We start from the raw sequence: 21,460 nt of genomic DNA, 5'->3' as shown, positions 1-21,460 counted from the left end.
AGAACAGGCAGCAGACCTACCAATCCAGTGACCCAATCATCCAGCCAGCTAGTCTAAAGACTCTAGCAGCAAGGCTGCCAGATGGTCCATCCAGAATCTAGATGGTATGACTGGTGAAGGTCTTTCACCTTTCCAAAGTTGGTTACCCAGAGGAACAAAAAGAGAAATTAATGAGAAAGAATAAATATATTCTACAGGACTTATGGGACACTATCAAACAAACAATATATGCTTCTTACTTATAGAAGAAGTAAGAAGAGGGAAAGGGGAAAGAAAGCTTATTTAAAGAAATAATGACAAGGGGGGAATAGTAGAGGATAGGGGGGATAGTAGAGGATAGGAAAGGCAGCAGAATACAACAGACAACAGAATGGCAATATGTAAATCAATGGTTGTGCAACTGATGTGATTCTGCAATCTGTATACGGGGAAAAAATGGGAGTTCATATCCCACTTGAATCAAAGTGCGAAATATGATATATCAAGAACTATGTAATGTTTTGAACAACCAACAATAAAAATTAATTTAAAAAAAAATAATGACAGAAAATTTCCCAAATCTAGAATGAGAAATCAACACCTTTATATGTGAAAAGAAACAAAACTGAAATAAAACAACTGTCGATTGAGAATTCTCTCTGGCAAACTGTCTTTCAAAACTGAGGGAGAAGACTGGGAATATAGCTCAGTGATAGAGTGCTTGCCTAGCATGTACAAGGCCCTGGCTTTAATTCCTAGTATTGAAAAACAAAAAACAAAACTGGGGGAAAAGTGAAGACATTTCCAGATAAACATAAGCTGAGGGAGCCAGTTACTACTAGGTGTGCTGCAAGAAATGCTAAAGAGTATCCTTCAAGTTGAAAAGAAATAACTGTATCACAAAGCCATACTTAAATCTAAAGTTCCCCCATGAAAGTAAATTCATGGGAAAACAATTTTAAAAGTATTATTGTAACTCTTCTTTTCTATTTTTGTACAGAATTCAGAAGACAAGTACATAAAATAATCATGAAATCTATGTTAATATGTACACAAATATAAAGATACAATTTGGTTTGGGTTGTTTTGTTTTGTTCATTGATATATAAAAACATAAAAATCAACATATTATTGGGGAACCACATAAAATTTCAATGCATGTATACATAAATCAGGTTAAACATACTTAACTCCTCAAACATTTATCACTTCTTTATGGTGAAAATTTAAAAATCCTTTCTTCTACTTTTTGAAATGCACAGTACATGATTATTATAGCACAATAGAACTTCTTGCTCTTACATGTCTATAATGTAATGCCCATTTGTCAACCTGTCCCCCTCCTCCCACTAAACACACTCTCTCCCCAGACTCTGGTATCCACCATTCTACTCTCAATTTCTATGAGATCAACTTCTTCAGATTCCACATATGCATGAGATCACACAGTACTTATTTTCTGTGTCTGGTTTCTTTCACTGAACATAATGATCTCCAGTTAATGCCTAATTTAAGTAAAAAGAAAGACCTCAAATAAACAATTTAACTCTTCAACTCAAGAAATTAAACCAAAATAAATAACTAAGTAAAAAAAACTAAACCCAAAGTTAACAGCAGGAAGGAAATCATAAACACTGGAATGGAAACAAGTGAAACAGAGACAAGAAAGATAGTTCAGAGACAACTATATTCAAGAGTTGAGTTTTTTATTGGAAAGATAAAATATTTTGACAAACCTTTAACTAGATTAGGAAAAATGGAGAATAATCATATAAATAAAGTTAAAATATAAGAGGTGATGGTACAACTCACACCACAGAAATACAAAGAAACAGTGAATGATTATGCACAAATAGAAGAAAATAATTCCCAGAAAAATACAAGTTACAAAACTGGATGAAAAAGAAATGTAATCAAAAATTTCACAAAAGAGAAAAGTCTAGGGACTGATGGCTACACTGGTGAATTCTAACAAATATTCAAAGTAGAATAAATGCCATTTTTTCATACTCTTCCAAAAACCAGAGAGGAAGAAACACTTCCAAACTCATTTTTTAAAGCCAGTATTACCCTGATACAAAAATCAGATAAGGACACATGGACAAAAAAAATCATATATCAACATCTTTGATGAACAAAGATGCAAAAACTCCACAACAAAATACTAAAAAAACACAAACTCAATAGCACATTAAAAGAATCATATGTCACGAGCAAATGGGGTTTATCACTGGGATGCAAAAGTGATTCAGTCCATATGCAAATCAATAAATGTGATATACAAAATTAACAGAAAGAAAGATAAAATTCATACCATGTCAATAGATGAAGAGGAAGCATTTGACAAAATTCTACATCTTTTCATGATAAAATCTCTCAACAAATTAGCTACATCAACAGCTAAATTATAAAACTAGCCTAAGTGCCCATCAACAGACAAATGGATATAAATGTAGTATATATACACAATGGAGTTTTACTCAGTCGTAAAGAAGAATGAAATCATGTCATTTGTGAATAAATTTATGGAACTGGAGAACATCATGCTAAGTGAAATAATCCAGACTCAGAAAGTCAAGGATCAAACATTTTCTCTGTAATATATGGAAGTTAGAGAGACAGGGGAAAGGAATAAAAACAGGGAGTAATCTCATGAATATATAAGATCAATAGAATAAGGAAAGGGGATTGAGAGGAAGGAAGGAAATAAGAGCATAGGGAAGAACTGGGGAACAAAATCTACCAAATTATGCTATGTCTACATACAAATTACTTCAATGCTTCAATGCATCATATGTGTATATATATATGTATATATATTATATATAGGTATGTATATATACACAGATATGTACATATAACTATAATGTACTACATTAATAAGATTAAGAATAAGAATAATAGAAGGGAGATGAGTAGAGTAGAGTAAGCAGATTAGGGGAAGGGAGAAGGGAAGAAGGAAAAGGGAAGGTACTAGTGAATTAAAGTGATTAAATCATGTTATGTGCATGTATGAATATGGAACAATGAATCCCACTACTACAGATAATTAAAATGCACCAATATAAACAAATAAATACATCTTAAAAATTAAATATACCTCAACAAAATAAAGGCTATATATAAGCAGCTCACAGCTATCATACTCAATTGCTAAAATCTAAAATCTTTTTCTCAAATATCAAGAATAACATAAGGATGCCTAAATTCACAACTACTATTCAATATAGTGCTGGACGTCTTAGCCAGAAACACTTAGACCAGAAAAATAAATAAAAGCCATCCAAGTAAAAAATGAGGACGTTAAATTGCCTGTATTTGAAGATGATAAAATCACATATATCAAAAACATAAAAGATTACACACATACACACACATATGTGTAACTGATCTTCAACAAAGGTGTCAGAAACATACAATGTGAAAATGATAGTTTCTTCAATAATAATGTTTGGAAAATTGAATATTCACAAGCAGAAGAATAAACTGGACCCTTATCTTGTCCTACACACACAAAAGCTATTAGAACTAATGAGCAAATCTGGTAAAGTAAGTTGCAGGACACTAAATCAACATACAGAAATAAGTTGAGTATTACACAAATGAACTATCCAAAAAATTAAGAAATAATAACATTTAAATTATAATAAATATAAAATACTTATGAATAAATCTAATCCAAAAGGGGAAAGTTTTGCATACGGAAAACTATAAAATGCCCATGAAAATCGAAGAAAGCACACATAAATGTAAAGATATTCCATATTCATGGAATGAAAGAATTAACACTGTTAAATTTTCCATTATACCCCAAATGATCTATATATTTAATTCAACCCCATCAAAATTTTGATGTAATTTTTTACAGAAATAGAAACAACTATCCTAAAATTCATATGAAACTATAGAAGATCCCTAAGAGTCAACGTAATCCTAAACAAAACTGAATAAAAGTGGATGTATCACACTACCTGATTTCTCAACCTATTACAAATCTACAGCAATCAAAACAGCAAGGTACTGACATTAAAACAGGCATTCTGACCAATGGAACACTATGATAGACAGGCCTGAAATAAATCATACACTTTTTTTTTATTGGTTGTTCAAAATATTACAAAGCTCTTGACATCTCATATTACATATATTAGATTCAAGTGGATTATGAAATCCCATTTTTACCCCAAATACAGATTGCAGAATCACAGCGGTTACAGATTATGCTTAGTGAACGTAGCCAATCCCTAAAAAACAAATACCAAATGTCTTCTTTGATATAATGAGAGCAACTAAGAACAGAGCAGGGAGGAAGAGCAGGAAGAAAAGATTAACATTAATCAGAGACATGAAGTGGGAGGGAAAGGGAGAGAAAAGGGAAATTGCATGGAAATGGAGGGAGACCCTCAATGTTATACAAAAGTACATATAAGAAGTTGTGAGGGGAAAGGGAAAAAAAAAAGGAGGGAAATGAATTACAGTAGATGGGGTAGAGAGAGAAGATGGGAGGGGAGGGGAGGGGAGGGAGGATAGTAGAGGATAGGAAAGGTAGCAGAATACAACAGTTACTAATAGGGCATTATGTAAAAATAAATGAGCTCACACTTCATCTCAAAGCCCTAGAAAAGGAAGAGTAAATCATACACTTATTGTTAACTGATGTTCAACAAAGGTGCCACAAACACACAATGTGAAAATGATAGTTTCTTCAATAATAATGTTTGGAAAATTGAATATTCACATGCAGAACAATAAACTGGACCCTTATCTTGTCCTACACACACACACACACACACACACACACACACACACATCAATTCAAAATGGATTAAAGCCTTAAATATAAAATATTGTATAATAAAATTATTAGAAGAAAACATAGAAACATCAGTCTATATCATGATTTTTGGATATGATACCAAAAAGCACAGGCAATAAAAACAAAAATAAACAAATGAGGCTGCATCAAACTAAAAGGATTCTGCACAGAAAAGGAAATAATCAAGAAAGTCAAGGGACAACCTAGGCAATGGGAGAAAATGTTTGCAAACCATGTATCTAATAAGGGATTAATATCTAAAATAATAATAAATAATAATAAACTCAACTCAATAACAAGAAAATAGATAACTCAATTAAAAAGAAAAAAACTCAAACAGATGTTTCTCAAAAGAATGCATACAGATGGCCAAAATGTTGTACCTCAATAACACTGAGGGGGAAAAGAAAATATGTGGCACACAAGGCCAGAAATATTCATAGCATGGGCATTTGTGGAAAAGTTTTCTAGCATTTCATATTCCAGAATCTTAACATACCTGATAATATCCTAACCCTGCTGAGCTATAGTAAAGAAACCTCTTTCATGGCATAAACATTTTAATCATGAATGGAGAAGTAAACAGAAAGTGAGTTTAGTAATAGTGATTTATAGCTATTGAAGAGTTATTATGAGGTCTGTTTCTTCTACATATCAATTTATGTCTTTGATCTTTTTCTTTACTGCACATATTGGTTTTCTGTTGTTGCATAACAAATTACCTTAAAGTTTTGCCACTGAAAATAAAAAGAAATATGTATCATTGCATGGCTTCTGTGGGTGAGTAATTCAAAATTGTCTTGGCTGGGTGGTTCTGACTCAGAGTCTCTCTAGAGGTTGCAATCAGGATGCCAGCTGGTGTTGAAGTTGTCTAAAGACTTTACTGGGCCTGGAGGACTTATTTCTGAAGTAGTCTACTCACATGCCTGGTTTTCACTAACACTTTCAAAATCTTATCAGCTTCTACCTGTTGCCTAGTTATAGCAGCATTCTACTTCCAGGTACCCTTATCTGTATTTGTTATCTATTGCTGTGTAAAAAAAAAAAAACTCAATTCAAAACTTAGCAATTTAAAACAATAAATTTTAATAGCTCACAGAGTTTCTATGAGTCAAGAATTTGGGTGCAATTTAACTAGATGATTCTGGCTCAAGGTCTTTTATTAAAATGTTGGCTAGGGCTCTGGTCATCAGAAGGCTTGATTAGGGCTAGAGGATTAGATTGCAGTGCTGCTTATTCACTTGCAGGTCCATTCACCATGCCCAGCATCCAGCTTTTCCCACAGCTAGTGATCAAGGAGAAAGGGCAAGACAGAAATCACAGATCTTTTATGACTTAGCCTCAAAATTTACCTTTGATCATTTCTGCAATGTTCTCTTGATTATACAGGTCAGCCTTACTTTCTGTGGAAGGAAGAATTATTGGAGTCTATCTTAAAGGTTAGCTACCATACTGTAGTTCTTAGTTCATTAATTCCTTATACTAGCCTTAAAAAGTAGTTTTAGATAGGTCTATATTTCCTTTTCTGCTTATGTAAAATCCATAAAGCCCTAAAAACAAATGTTTTTCTTACAACTCTATTGCCAGGTGAACTTTACCTAGCTTGAACTCATTTGTCAGCAAAAAACTAGTCTGATAAGAAGCTAATTATAGTCTCTAAACTACACAGTGAGACCATTTCTATATTTTACTACACAAATGTATTTTATTAGGTAGTATAATCCCAGACTCTCCTGGGGTGTTGGGTAATATTAAAAATATAAACCATATTATTTTCTATAATCTGAAAAATTAAAAACTCCAAAAGATATATGGCCACTACAGTTTGGGATGAAGTTTAATTGAATAGAAATACTGATCTATTTTGCTTTAGTATTGAGTTTATGAGAACTCTTCTGATACTGAACACCATATATAACTTGTTATAATTTTCCTGATGAAAATAACACATAAATGAAGGGAAATGCCTGTTTTGGTCTGTTTTCTGTTGCTATAACGGAATACCAAAGACTGGATAATTTGTAAAGAACAAAAGTTTATAAGTCTTATGGTTCTGGAGGCTGAGAAATCTAAGAGTATGTTGCTGGCATCTTCTCAGCATCTGGTAAGGGCTTTCTTGCTGCATCATAACATGGCAAAGAGCATCACAGAAACAGGCAGAGCAAGTGTGCTATCACAGGTCTCTTCCTTTTGTTATAAAGCCACTGATGCCAGGCATGGGGGCCCCACCCTCATGATTTCATCTACCCTAATTATTCCCAAAGGCCCCAACTCTAAATACCATTAACATAGGACTTTGAGAATTAAATTTCTAACACAGAACTTTGGGGGGACAGCAGTGCCAGAAAGAAATAGACTATCTCTTAATTAGTGATTGAAAAATCTATATCCTAGACGTAAGAAAAGGCATCCTCCCACATTCCCCTCTCTCCCTACCCCATTACCATCATTTATAGTCCTCATTTTCCTTATTTCTACTCTTTTATCTCTCCTCTTCACCTACAGAATCTGTTCCTCCATATTTACCTGCTATTCTCTCCTTCACATTTTCAAAATACAATAATCAACTTGACAAAAAATGTTAAAGAAACAAAAACATGTAAATGTAGCTGCCAACAGTTAACTAGCACGTATTCATATTTTACTCTCTGATCCCACATCAGAGGCTGGTGACACACTACTTCATTGTACTTTGGTTTACACCCAGAGCTATCATAAGCAATTTATGTGTACACTAACAGCTTTTCACTTGACCACCCAAGTTCCTCTGTTTCTATGCCTGAAGACTTATCCAGTGAAAGACAATTGGTTGCCTGGGAGTGCCAGCAATATAACATCTTCCTTTATGAGGAATGGAAGTTAGGGTTCCTTTATGAGGAATGGAAGTTAGTGGAAAAACTTTCCAACTTCCCCAAAACTAGCAGAACAATCTCAGTGACTAAACATAACTAAAGCTTACTGCTTTCTCTCTCTCTCTCTCTCTCTCTCTCTCTCTCTCTCTCTCTCTCTCTCTCTCCTTGTGCTACTGAAGATGGAACCCAGAGTCTCACATATGCTACACAAGTGGTCTACCACTGAGCTACATCTAAACCCATTTTATTTTTTTTTTTATTTTAAGAGAAGGTCTCAGTAAGTTGCTGAAGTTGGCCTCAAACTAGCAGTCATATTACCTCAGCCTCATGAATAGCTGGGATTACAGGCATGTGCCACTATGTCTAGTTAAAAAAAAAAAAACCAAGGTTTTCTTCTTAATTATTCTAAGTCTGCTACAGATCCAGACAACTCCCTAGGGTTGTTGCTCCCAACAACATCATGCCTCCACATAACACACACTTCAACATGCCTTCCATAATCACCAGCAAAGGGAAATAAGAGAGTCCTGCACCAACAATCAGCATATAAATGCTCCCATGATGTGGTAGATATCACTGCCATTCACATTTTATTAGCCAAAACATATCTTGTGGCTCCTCCTAACTTAAAGGGATCAGGGATACAAAATCCTTTCATGTTTCCAATAGGAGAGAACTAGATTCAGGAGAAGGGAGCAAAGTCAGCCACACATAACGTGGACTCCCTTTACAGCTTTTTTTTTTTCTCAATGGGCTCTTGAGATTTGTCCATGTTAATGTACTAAAGCTTGGTTGACTTTTTCTCATGGTTGTCCAGTAATCCATTGTACGACAACATGACTACATGTTTATTTTCTTATTGAAATGTTTTTCAGTCACTTCCCATTTTTGTTGTTACAAACAATGTTGCTATGATCATTTTGGATATGTACTTAAATTTTCTCCAAACTATTGTTCTAGGTTCATTTAAATACTGTTTTATGAGGAGGTCTCTTTTAAAACATCGAAAGAGGTCAAGATAATGTCCAGACCACTTGGTCTACAATCTATCATATAAAGCTCGGAACTGTATAGAAATCAAAGCTAACACCAGAAATGCTATCTATTCATGTTTGTTCTAAAGAAATAAATTGATTATTTTAAGAGTGCATTTTTTTTCTCCAATGGACATAATAGAACAAAAAGTCAAGGTTGTTGACAATGCATGATTCAGTTAACAAATGCCCAAATCAGATATTCTGGTAATTTTCTGTATCCTATTCACACTCTATTGAAAATTATGAGAGCAATTGCAATTTAATATTAGTAATAGAAGACACACCTTTAAAGCCTTCTGCAAATGTCAAGATGAGTGAAGTGTTTGACAAGACAAAGAAGATGAATCAACTACAATGCTCTCTACTTTAGAGTGAAAAAAATAGTGATAATGCCATAAAGCATTCCTCTAGAACAAAATGTGCTAGGGGAAAAATTGATGTGATGGGAGGAGAGTAAAAAATTCCTCTCTCTAAAAGTCGAGGACAGGGACAAAATAATAATAAAAATTCAATTGAGTGAGACTAACTTTGTAACAACTACTGAACAGGAAGGTCAGCAACATAATTGCTTATGTATAGCTAGACCTAATGTTAGAACTCTAAGATCTTTCATAGTACTTGCCACACAAGGTGAGCAGAATGCTTTGCTTCTAAGTCATTCTTACTAAATAGCACCTACTGCTTTGTCTTTCATTTTCTCCTTATGTTTATCTGAGATATCATACCTTATGTCTTTTTAAATATCATTGGTAAGTCTCTTTTTACATATTGCTAAAAACTCACCTACTTTACACATCCAAGAAATTCTAGTTAAGTCAAACCATGTATTATGGATTAAATGTTTGTGTCACCCCCAAATTCACATATTGAAAGCTTAATCCTCAGTATTATGGCATTTGGAGGTGAGGCCTTTGGAAGAGTTAGTTTGGGTCATGTGGGTGTACCCTCATGATGAGATTAGTGCTTTGTATAAAGAGAAGGAAACATAAAATATCTCTCAATGTGAGATTATTACACATGGAGGCCTACATATCATATGTCTAGAGGGCAACCATCTGCAAACCAGGAAGAGGGCCCTCACCAAACCAGGAAGAGGGCCCTCACCACATGCTGAATCCAGGGGCACCTTAATCTTGAATTTCCCTCTCTCTAGAACTGTGAGAAATAAATGTTGGTTGTTTAAGCCATCAAATCTATGTCATTGTTGCTGTTGTTGTTACTGGGGATTGAATCCAGGAGCACTTAATCACTGAGTCACATACCCATCCCTTTTTATTATTTTATTTTGAGACAGGCTTTCCCTAAATTTCTAGGGCCTCACTAAGTTGCTGAGACTGGTTTTGAACTTGTGATTCTCCTACCTCTGTCTCTTGAGCCACTGGGATTACAGGTGTGCACCACTGCATCCAGGTAAGTCTATGTCATTTTGTTACAGCAGCCTGAATTAATGAAGACAGCATCTCCAGTTCTAAAATAGTTTAACCATTTGTTTTTCCAATCACTATTCATAAATAATAAGATTACCACCAGAAACCAGCCAAGTTCATTATTTTCATAAGCTATCCTGAAATGAAATAAAATATCTTCTCTCCCCCCAAATAAAAATTTGCCTAAACACAGATTTCATGTTCACCTGAAACACCCATATATCTCATTGAAGAAAAGTCTGCTTGACAATATATTCCCACCACATTCAAGGAGCAGTGTATTTGTAGCCACCATTTAACAAGAGTAAAAATATAGGCAGATAGAAGGTGGGAAAAAAAAACAAAGATTTTTTTGATTACTGCTGATAGATCCTTTCCTAACCTTTGTGGGATTGTTACACATGGAGGCCCACATATCATATGTCTTTGTAACAAACTGAAAGCCTAGGTTTGAATTTAGAATTATGATAGTCCTTGACATTCTGAGTGAGAACATAATCACATGAATACTGAAAAGTGTGTGGCTTGTGGCTTGTCCCCTTGTGTTTTTCCCAACTTCATATCCATGTTGCAAATTTTCACAAATATCTTTACTTCAGCCTGAACACTACAGTCTGCCCCAAACTTCCACATTTACCCTTTATTCATGCCTTGGATGTATAGGATGTATGATGGTGTCCTCATCTGCCCCTAAGAGGATGTATTTGCAGAGGAAGACCACACTAGCCCTCAATTTATGTTTACATTCTTTCAACAAGCACTCTAGAATTCTGGGTAGTTAGAGCATGCTATGGAAGAGGGAGTGCAGCTTCTGAAGATGCACATTTCTTCAGGACCAAAGATCTCACTTTCCATAAGATATGCACAACTAGACAAGGACCAGAGTGGAGCCTCCTAAATTGTGAGTTCAGTGCAGTGGTCCCTCTTATGAAACCTAAAGTAAGTACTGATTAATGAAATTTTTTGTCTTTTAAGGAAATTGGCTATTGTGAAAGGGCACTAAATTATCTACATCAGAGCTTCACTCTAGATAATAATCCTAGCTGCATAGGATTAAAAAATTAGGACAGGTGATAAATGATAAATTAGGATAGGTGATAAATGAGACAAAGCTATATTTTATGAACTTTCCAAGAGGATATTGTGAGAAAAGTATAGTCACCTTTCTAAAGAAAATATCAGAATAAGGGTAGTAGCACATTTTTTTTTAACATCATGAACTTCTTTTTATTATATCTTCTCTCCCTCCCATTCATTCTATTCATAATAAAGTCTTAAAAGACCTGCTATACTATATCACTTAGATAATATAAAGAACAAAAGAGAGTGTCATTATAGGAGTTCCTATCTTCAGTGATTTTTGGAAACTGCTTGAAAAATCCAGACACTTAAACACAGCAGAAATAGAACAGAATGAGGTGGTTTGTGCTCAAGCACTAAAACACATAGTTCATGAGTTCAGTAAAGGTAGATAGATCCAGGTGAAGTGGCCAGAAAAAATGTTCTTCAATTCTAGCACAATCTTGTCAGAATTAATGAGATTTTATGGTTTCTGGAAAAAGTATCTTTGTTTCTCAACAGCAATTTCTCAACATATGCATCCTAATTTGATGCTAACTCATTTTTATTATGATAAAAATAAATTACACAATCTAGCCATGCAAAGATAGAAGTGTCAGAAACTCAGAGTATACTTCAACTCTGCTCATCTTTCTCAAATGACATTCATGGATATAAACAGAATAATATAATAGCCACACAGTCCATTTCCTCTATAGGTTTACATTTTTAAAATGAAGAATATTCAGCCACAAAAGGATGAAATCCTGACATTTGCAAAAGCATGGATGAAATAGAGGTCATTATGTTAAGTGAAATAAGCCAGGCACAGAAAGACAAATATAACATGTTCTCGATCATATATGGAAGATAAAAAAAGTTGACTTCATAGAAGCAGAATGCTTTCTGCTGGATAGAGGTCACTAGAGGCTAGGATGTGTAGAAGGTAGTGTTTAGAGGGGGAGATCGTATAATGTGTATCAAAATACAGTTACATAGGAGGAATGAGTTATAATGTTCTACAGCACATTATGATGATTCTAGTCCCAACAATTTATTACATATTTCATAAAGAACTAGAAGAAAGGGGTTTGAAGATTCCCAACACAAATAAATTATAAACGTTTGAGACAGATATGCTAATTATTCTGATTTACTCATTATACTTTGCTTATGTATATTGAATATCACACTACTCCCCCATAAATTTTTACAATTATTATGTCAATAATAAATTATGAATATTAATATTGACATGTACTTGAAAAGATGTCCTTGAATAGTTAACAATCAGAATGGAGGGTATACAATGTCAGAACTGTTGACATTAGATACTAGTTAAGTATTGCTTACTGCAGAATGTAAAAATGTCATTTATTTGCTAGTATAATTCCCTAGTAAGTCACTAAAACAAAGTTCTGGATTAAGAATTAAATTTTAAGAGGTCTTTGAGAATTATAGGAGTTCAAAAAATACTTATGAAAGTTCCTATAGATGCCAATTTTCATAGAAGGAAGATGGCACTCGAGATGATAAAATTGAAAACTTTAGGGTTTGAATTAAGGACCAAAGGATTTATTAAGCGTAGGGTACACAGAGAAAAATGACACAATAGGTCTCTTAACACATTAAAATAGAAACTAGCAATGATGTGTAAACAAGGAAAAATGGCAAAGAAGCACCTATACCAGATACATTGGGACAGTGTTTGGGGGGACATTCAGAAAGAATTCAATAACAGATATAAAGATCTCCCATTATTCATTTATCCTGGGCAGCCTGCAGAGATCTATCAGGGTGGGATATCAGACTCTGGGCCTGATTAAGGACATGTCTGCCTCTTCTTCAGTGTAATTAGAAACCAGAGTTTAATAGTTATATGACTTACCAAAACTTTGGCTTCAACTCTATCCTGTCAACTCAGCATTGATGATGGGGAGAAGCACCAGTATCTTCACTGTTTTGGATCTAAGCCTTGTGGTTCCATCTAAATGACATAGCAATCTAGCAGCAGAATTCACTACATGATGGTTGCAACATGTTTGTGGAAGCAACTATCAATCTCCTTACATAGATGGAATGAGGGTAACAGAGATCTAAGCAATCCTTGCATTTGACCTGAATTAACTATCATAGGCACTGTGCCATAACTAATTTCCATAGACCATCTCTTTTGCTGGGAGACCAATTTGTAGAGCATGAGTCTGAAGTAAATTAACCTTTACCTTAAGGAATGTTATTTAAGTAAAAATGACTCTGGGAAGAAGATCTGGAATTTGAGGAAACAAATGAGTAACATATTTCAGTAGAGTCAAAACAGAGGCAGCTCTAGTAGATTTATTCAATGGTGCTAATTTTTCACTCCCTCATGCCCACACTATTTGCCTTGTAACTCTGTAGTTTTTCCCATTAAGCAGTGAAGACTATTTCCATGTCATTTGATTCTTGGTTCAGGTATGTGATTTATTTTTGCTTTATGATGTTAGCTAATGTGACAGATGCAAATGCTTAGAAAAGTGCTTGTGAAGGAGGTTTGCTTTCATGAACTTCTATACTTCCAAGAAGAAGACACGGCCAACTACTCCAGTCCAAGGAAGAAGAATAGAGACATAACAGATCATAGACCTGTATCTGAGCTCACTCTGGATTGGTCAAGTTCCAGAGTTAACCAATGACATGTGACAGAGCCCAGTAGAAAGGAGCAAAACTACTCACTTAAATGATTTTTTCATTTAAACACTGAGTTCTTGGGTCACTTGTTACACAATAGTTAAATTATACAATGTTCAAAACTAACTGGACAAAGTATTTTCACATTGAGCAAATAAAGTTAAGAGGGACTGGGGTTGTGGCTCAATGGTAGAGCAATTTCCTTGCACACATGAGGTCCTGGGTTCAATCCTCTGCACCACATAAAATAAGTAAGTAAAACAAAGGTATTGTGCCCATATTCAACTAAAAAAAAATAACAAAAAAATAAAGAAAGTTAAGAGATGACATTGAAGCACTAAAGGGAAATTCTTTAGCAATGACATCAGTGCATATAAAAAAGGCTATCACAAAGTTAACTAGAGTACCTGAGCAAGAGTACATGCCAAAAATACATTAGTATTGCTAATTAGAGAAAATAAAACAGGTATCATTAGACAAGGATTAAGAGACTATGATCATATGGATTTTTATGTTATTATTTTGCCCAAAAGAACAGTCTTCATTTTGTCCTTACTAAATCTTTTTTTAAACTAACAAAATTCTCCCCTTCATATTGTAAAACAATATTTCTTTATCTTCCATAAAGTTGTATAATAATGATAATAGTATTAAGATGATTTATAAGCTAAAGGGGCTGGAAAAAGACCAAATATACTCATATTTCCATATCTCCACAATCTCCATAAAACGCTTAGCACAATTCCATCATGTTAATGGCACTTAATATACGTTAGTTAGTGAACATTTTCCTAAGATAGTATAAGAAACAAAATCTAATGAAATAACTCCACTTTGAAGCAAAATTGGTTTATTATTCAGTGCAACATCAGCCTCAGGAATTAATTTAAGAATTTTTAGGTCTAGTGCAGACATTACAGACATTTAAAGGTTCTTCCTTTGTTTACTAATAAAATCCTCTTTCTGAAAAAAAAAAGCCTCTATATTACTACTTCTGCTAATACCACAGGATCAGAAGAATCCAGATAGATACCTAGAATAAGATCAAATCAGGTCAGATACTTCTGCATGAATTTGTGTTAGAAATGAAAACTACAGGGGCTGAGGATGTGGCTCAAGCGGTAGCGCGCTCGCCTGGCATGCGTGCAGCCCAGGTTCGATCCTCAGCACCACATACAAACAAAGATGTTGTGCCTGCCGATAACTAAAAAATAAATATTATAAATATTAAAATTCTCTCTCTCTCTCTCTCCTCTCTCACTCTTAAAAAAAAAAAGAAATGAAAACTACAAAAGAAAGGGGGAAAGTTGATGTTTCACCAAAAAACATATAATCCAATTGTATCATTCAGGCAGACAAGCATCCAAGGGGTAAAACAGATTAGGGGATGGGTATCTCTGAATTATGTACCAATTTAGAAAAAGAAAAGCTCATTTTATGCTACTGTCCTTATAAAATGCTCCATGGAGAAAATGGGACGCATATTCAGTTTCAAATAAGGAGAATATTTTGATTACTATAATGAAGATAAGTTGCCTCTGACAAAGGATATCATTTAAAAAAAACAGAAAAAAAACTAACAGAAATAAATGTTATTAAATGTCAAGTAATCAAAATTTTTACACTGTTAGAACGATAGCTGTTTAGACCATGGACAAATATTAATTTCACTTTAATCACACACATGAAAATAAATGTCCTTTGCATGTCTTACAGTTTATGATAGGAGCCCAAGGACTTCTTTAAATTATGAAATACTTATTGTCCCTATGAAACAGAAGTAAGAATTAAGAATATTTTAAAAAATATAAATGAGTGACAAACCAAAATTTACATAATTTTCCCAAGGTCATCTGTCTTCACTATTCCATTTTCCCTTTCTCCTAACACCCATCTCTGTCATACCTTTGTTTTCAGAAAAGTAAGTCTGCAGATATTACCTGCCTCTAAGAAACAGAATCACAGAAATGCACAGAGTAAACCACTAGCAAGAACCATTACTGGAATTTTCAATGAACTTGATTTTCATACTAATATTAAACTTCATTAGGTACCAATAACCTGACCATCCCTTTCTATATTTGAAAAAAATAAAGCAAAATCTAGAAATTTATAATTATCACTTTGACCCAGTAGTTTTCCCATTTTTACTTTCTTATCATACATAAAACATCTAAATCTTCAATATTTAGACTCCCAAACATTTCTGGTTTCTGAGTATATTATTCTTCACAGAAAAGTTATGGTTGTAACAAAAATAAGGAGTAGAAGTAGATCATAAAGCAAATTTTCCAGCCCTTTTGTGGCTGCTGAGTGAAGAGAGGCAGGCAATGTGGAAACCTGAGCAAGAGTACAGGGGTATAGTTGGAAATCTAGGAGCTCATTACCCAAATCATCTGTTCCTTCTGTTACTATTCTATCCCTGACAGGAGACAGAATTTTGCTTCACAAATTTATGAAAACCAAAGCTTTTGAGCTAATATTGCTGCAAGGTCCATCTTTCTGCCAGAGGTGGCAGTACCTTAATTTGTTACTGGGATGCAGGCAAATTTCTTAAGATCTAATTATTATTGTTTTGTTCCACTGTCTCTGGACACAGAAGCTTACTAATAAAACTAGCATGCTGGAGGTCAACTTGAGGGACATCAAACAGAGCTTATTACTGTTAACTGCCTGCTGTGTTAACTATCCTACCAAGAGTGATGTGACTCAGGTAAGGGTATTTGATAAGGCACAGACTGTCCAAATATTTCTGTGGTCTGTGCTGTGATGCCTCCAGGAGAGGATGCTGATGAGCAGATATCTGTCTCTCCAACACTGAACATTGAATTTGAAAGACTAATTTGAAATATGTGAAATGTTTTATCCTTCTTCCTAGTAGAGTACACGAATAAATCTCTCAGTACACAGAGAGCTGCACTATGAGCACAGAGAATTTTTCTCCAGAAGTATCCATAGAGATTTCCCCTCATAGTTGGGTCAAAGAACCTCTGTAGAAAATTTCACTCCAGGTTTTCAGGGTCTTTCACCTATATCTATTTCAAGGGACTCTGGATTAGTTAAGAGACAAGTACAACAAAAAGCATTAGACTCAAAGCTCTCACTATCATGAATACTCTTCCCCCATTCAATTCTCCAGCTACTGTTTCTGTTTAATTTTTCCACCATAGAACAGAACCAAAACTAAATTTTTGTGAGATTTCTCAAAAGGCTATGGGAGAAATAATATTTAACTCTGACACATGATGTAAGAGTGTGCAGTTAAAAGTTGATAGAAGCCAATATTTACAATGTTATTTAGAAATGATAGGACAGTTAGTTATAAAACCTTCCAAAACCTTTATAGTAACTCTTTTCCAAGAGTCCTTGCTATTGGATCAACTTACAGTTGGCAGCTACCTCACAACAAAGACATTTATTGCTTGGATACTGGCATCAAAATATGCAAAACGTTTAGAACTTCCCTTGTAACCATCCAAAGATGGGGCTCTCTGCTGAGGTTTTCCCTAGAGGAATATGTGCTAGAATAATAATTTGACTAAACAATATCTGGATATTTTAATTCCATAGGAATATTTCACCACTTATATGAGGATAAAAATAAGTCAGTCTGCATGTGGTGATGCAGGCCTGTAATTCCAGCTACTAGGGAGACTGGGGAAGGAGGATCACAAGTTCAAGGCCAACCTGGGCAACTTAGTAAGATCCTATCTCAAAAAAAAAAAAAAAATTAAAAGTCTGGGGGTGGAGTATGGTGGTACATCCCTGTAATACTAGCAGCTGGGGAGGCTGAGGCAGGAGGATCACAAGTTCAAAACCAGCCTCAGCAACTTAGTAAGGCCCTATCTTTAAATAAAATATAAAAAGGGATGAGAATATGGCTCAGTGGTTGAGTGCTCCTGGGTTCAATCCCCAGTACCAAATATAATGAATAATAAATAAATAAATAAAAAGGTCAGGGGATGCATCTCAAGCTCAATTCCTAGTATGGAAAAAATACATATTATCAGATTTGGATTTTATAGGCACATGCTATTTAAGGTTATTCAAGTTTATGATGCACCTGCTGCTTTTCTTTTTCTTACTACATATTTACTCATTTACACTGTAATCTGTTTCTGTCTGCACATTTATATTTAAATTGCTTCATGAGAATGGACATTTTGCTTCATTTTGCCCTGATTGACTCTTAGAGTACTTCTTTCTCTGTTAACCTCACCTCTCTCTTGGTTTCCTTGTTATGGCCCTTTTCTCCTTTTCTCCTATTCATCCAACAACTCCCTTCCCATATCCCTTGCCCCTCTGCTTTATTCTCCCATCCAGAGGGTCTTGTATAACCCCTCTCCATATGCTACATATGCCAGTTGGTCAACCTGACTGCTCATTAGAATCATCTGCTGAGGTTTCATTTTGGTTTGGGGACTGAAGAGTGAAACCAAGGGTGCTTTACCACTGGGCTACATCCATAGCTCTTTTCATTTTATTTTGAGACAGAATCATGTTAAGTGACTTAGGGCCTTGCTAAATTGAAGAGATTGGCCTCAAACTTGTGATCTTCCTGCCTCAGCCTCCTGAGTCATTGGGATTACAGGTGTGAGCCTCCGTGCATGGCTACCTGGTGAGATTTTAAATCCTAAAGCCCTCACTGCAATCCTAGGCCATTTAAACCAGGATCTCTGAAGTGGTATCTAGGTATTGGAATAGTTTTCCTCTCTTATTAGGTTTATAATTTGTCTACCATCATATGCAAAATCTTAGAGGACATTTGGTAAATGCATACACTTATAAAACCCACTCCCCTATCACAATGTGGCAAATTTCTGTCACCCTAGAAAGTTCCCTCAAATCCCTTTACAATCACTTCTCACCTTGTTGCCTCCCAAAGGTAAACACTATTCTAATTTTTATCACCAAAGATTATTTTGCCTTTTCTAGAACTTCATGGAATCACGTAGTATGGACCTTCTGTGTCTGGCTTCCCATATTTACCATAATGTTTTGAGGCCCATCTATGTTTTGTCATATATCAGCAGTTTATTCCATTTTAATGCTGACTGGGAATCCTTTATATGCATATACCTTGATTGTTTAAGCCCATTCTTCCACTGGTGCACACCTGAGTTGTTTCCAGTTTGGGATTATGAATAAGTCTTATATGAACATTCTTGGACAGGTTTTTGTGTATATATACTTCTATTTTCCTTGGATATATACTTCCATTTTCCTTGGATAATGCCTATGTGTTCAGTTGCTAGAAGAATGTAAATCTTTTTAATATTAGCTATTCTAGTGGGTATATAATATAATCATCAGTATTTTTAAAGTTCCTCAGGGATTTTCAATGTGTAGTCAAGTTTAAGAACCATTTTTCTACATAAGGATCCCCACAGAGCATGTGTAGGTCTAAACTGTTAAAATTAGAAATGACCAAAGAAATGGGTTACCTTAAGCTAATCTCTCCTCCACTAGAACTGTGAAAACAGAGGGTGAAATCAGTAATGGTATATAGACAGTGCTTCTTAACCTTTAATGTTCACTGAGATCCCATGGAAATTTTCTAAAATGCAGCTGCTAATTCAATAGGTCTAGGGTGGGGCCTAAGATTCTTCATTTCTAACAGGCTCCCACATGATATCAATGCTGATTGCCTAGAAACCACACTTTAAGTGATAAATGCATAGTTATTTCCTGTATTAAGCAGGAGACTGAAGTAAAATTAAGAGCCCTTCAAAAGCTATGATTACATATTTCAATGATATCCACATTATCCATCCTAATATTTTGCAGGGGCTGTAGTCTCTGAACATTTCCATTTGGATGCCTGGACATTGTATCAAAGCCACATCCATAAGTAAAATCAATATACCCCCAACAGGCTGCCTGTCAAAATCTTCCTGTTAATACTTAACAATATCACTAACCTTGAAATCCTGTTTATAAGAGCTATCACTCTCCTTGTCACTTTGTCCTTTTTCCCTTATGACTAGTCACTGCTAAGACTTTTCAAATATCCTTTAATTTAATTCACCTCAAATTTACTACACATCCATCTGTCTGTGAAAGGTACAATAGGAGATAATATGGAATTCAAAAGAACACACTCCACACTCTACTGTGAGAAAAGATGCCAACAACTAGAATATAAGAGAGATAATGACCCCTTCCTATAAAGTTGGTGTAGTCTACACTCCCAACTGCTCTCAGTGCACTGCTCTCTCTTGGGGTATCCACTGCTGAAGTAGCCTCTTACAACAGAGAGAATTATCACATTTTTCATCCTACCTCCATGCATATACTCCATTTGGGTTTGTCTTCCCCCAAAATAACTTTTTGTCATATTATTCCTCTGCTCAAAGCCTTATATGCTGTCCCTTCCTAGTGCTAATCATGTCCAGTCTAAATCCCTCCATGTGGCCTTTAGGATTCTTTATAATCTGTTACTAGCCTGTAGTTAATACAGAACTTTTTGCTCCAGAACTAATTAAATCTCACTGATTCAGTGAGGTCTTTCCTGACTGCTAAGGAAGTGATCTCTACCTTTTCTGAAACCCCCAAGTGCCAATAAGTAAATATAAAAAGTAATTTAGCATTTGACTATTTAATGATCTCCTTATTTTTAATTGCCACATATGCATTCTTTTTTTTTCTTAATTAAAGATCCACGAAGATAGGAGTCTTGTCCTATTCATCCATCATATCCCATGGAGCACCTTGTTAATGTTTATTGAAGGAAGTGGAGGGAGAGAGAGGATAAAGGAAACTAATGTTAATTAAAATTTTCCTATTTTGTCAGACACCTTGGGATTTGCTTCATAGAGAACAACTTATTTAATACAACCAGTGAAGGAGGTATTTCTCCCCTACCTTGAAACTGATTTAGGGTAGTGACTCACAAAGAATGGTCGTGGGACCAGCAGAATCTATTGGAGGTATTAAAAATGCTTTAGGTTCTGCCCTATATCTACTGAATCAGAAATAATGGGAGGGAAGCCCAGCTATCTGTGCTATAACAAGTCCTCCACAGTTGATTCTAATACACACAAAATTTTGATAATCACTGAATTATAGTTTGGATAATTAGCCAAACTCAAATAGCTTACAAGTAACAGATCTCATTCTGAGATTAAAAGAAAAACATTTTATTAATATTGCATGGTAGTGTTTACTTGACTAGTTAATAGGCCCTTCTGGATAATGTGTAACTAAAGTGATGAGCCTGAATGAATGCTATTTATTTTTGATATTAAGAGTTTAGAGTAAAATTTTTATTTCAAAAAGTGATTCAAAAATTAAAGTCTTCCCTAGCTGGGCGCAGTGGCATATTCCTGTAATCCCAGCAGTCTGGGAGGCTGAGGCAGGAGGATTGAAAATTCAAGACCAGCCTCAGCAACTTAGTGAGACCTGTCTCAAAATATACATAAATAAACAAATAAATAAATATGGCTGGAGATGTGGCTCAGTGGTTGAGTGACCTGGGTTCAATCCCTGCTGTGTGTGTGTGTGTGTGTGTGTGTGTGTGTGTGTGTGTGTGTAGTTTGTTTTACAGCAATAATATCAGGTTGACATTTTATTAGAATCTAAAAAGATACTACAAAAGGTCCATTTTTTCATTTTGCAAGA

This window comes from Callospermophilus lateralis, chromosome X (genome assembly GCF_048772815.1).
Source record: "Callospermophilus lateralis isolate mCalLat2 chromosome X, mCalLat2.hap1, whole genome shotgun sequence".
Taxonomy (NCBI): Eukaryota; Metazoa; Chordata; class Mammalia; order Rodentia; family Sciuridae; genus Callospermophilus; species Callospermophilus lateralis.
Note: the sequence above shows the minus strand (reverse complement) of the source record.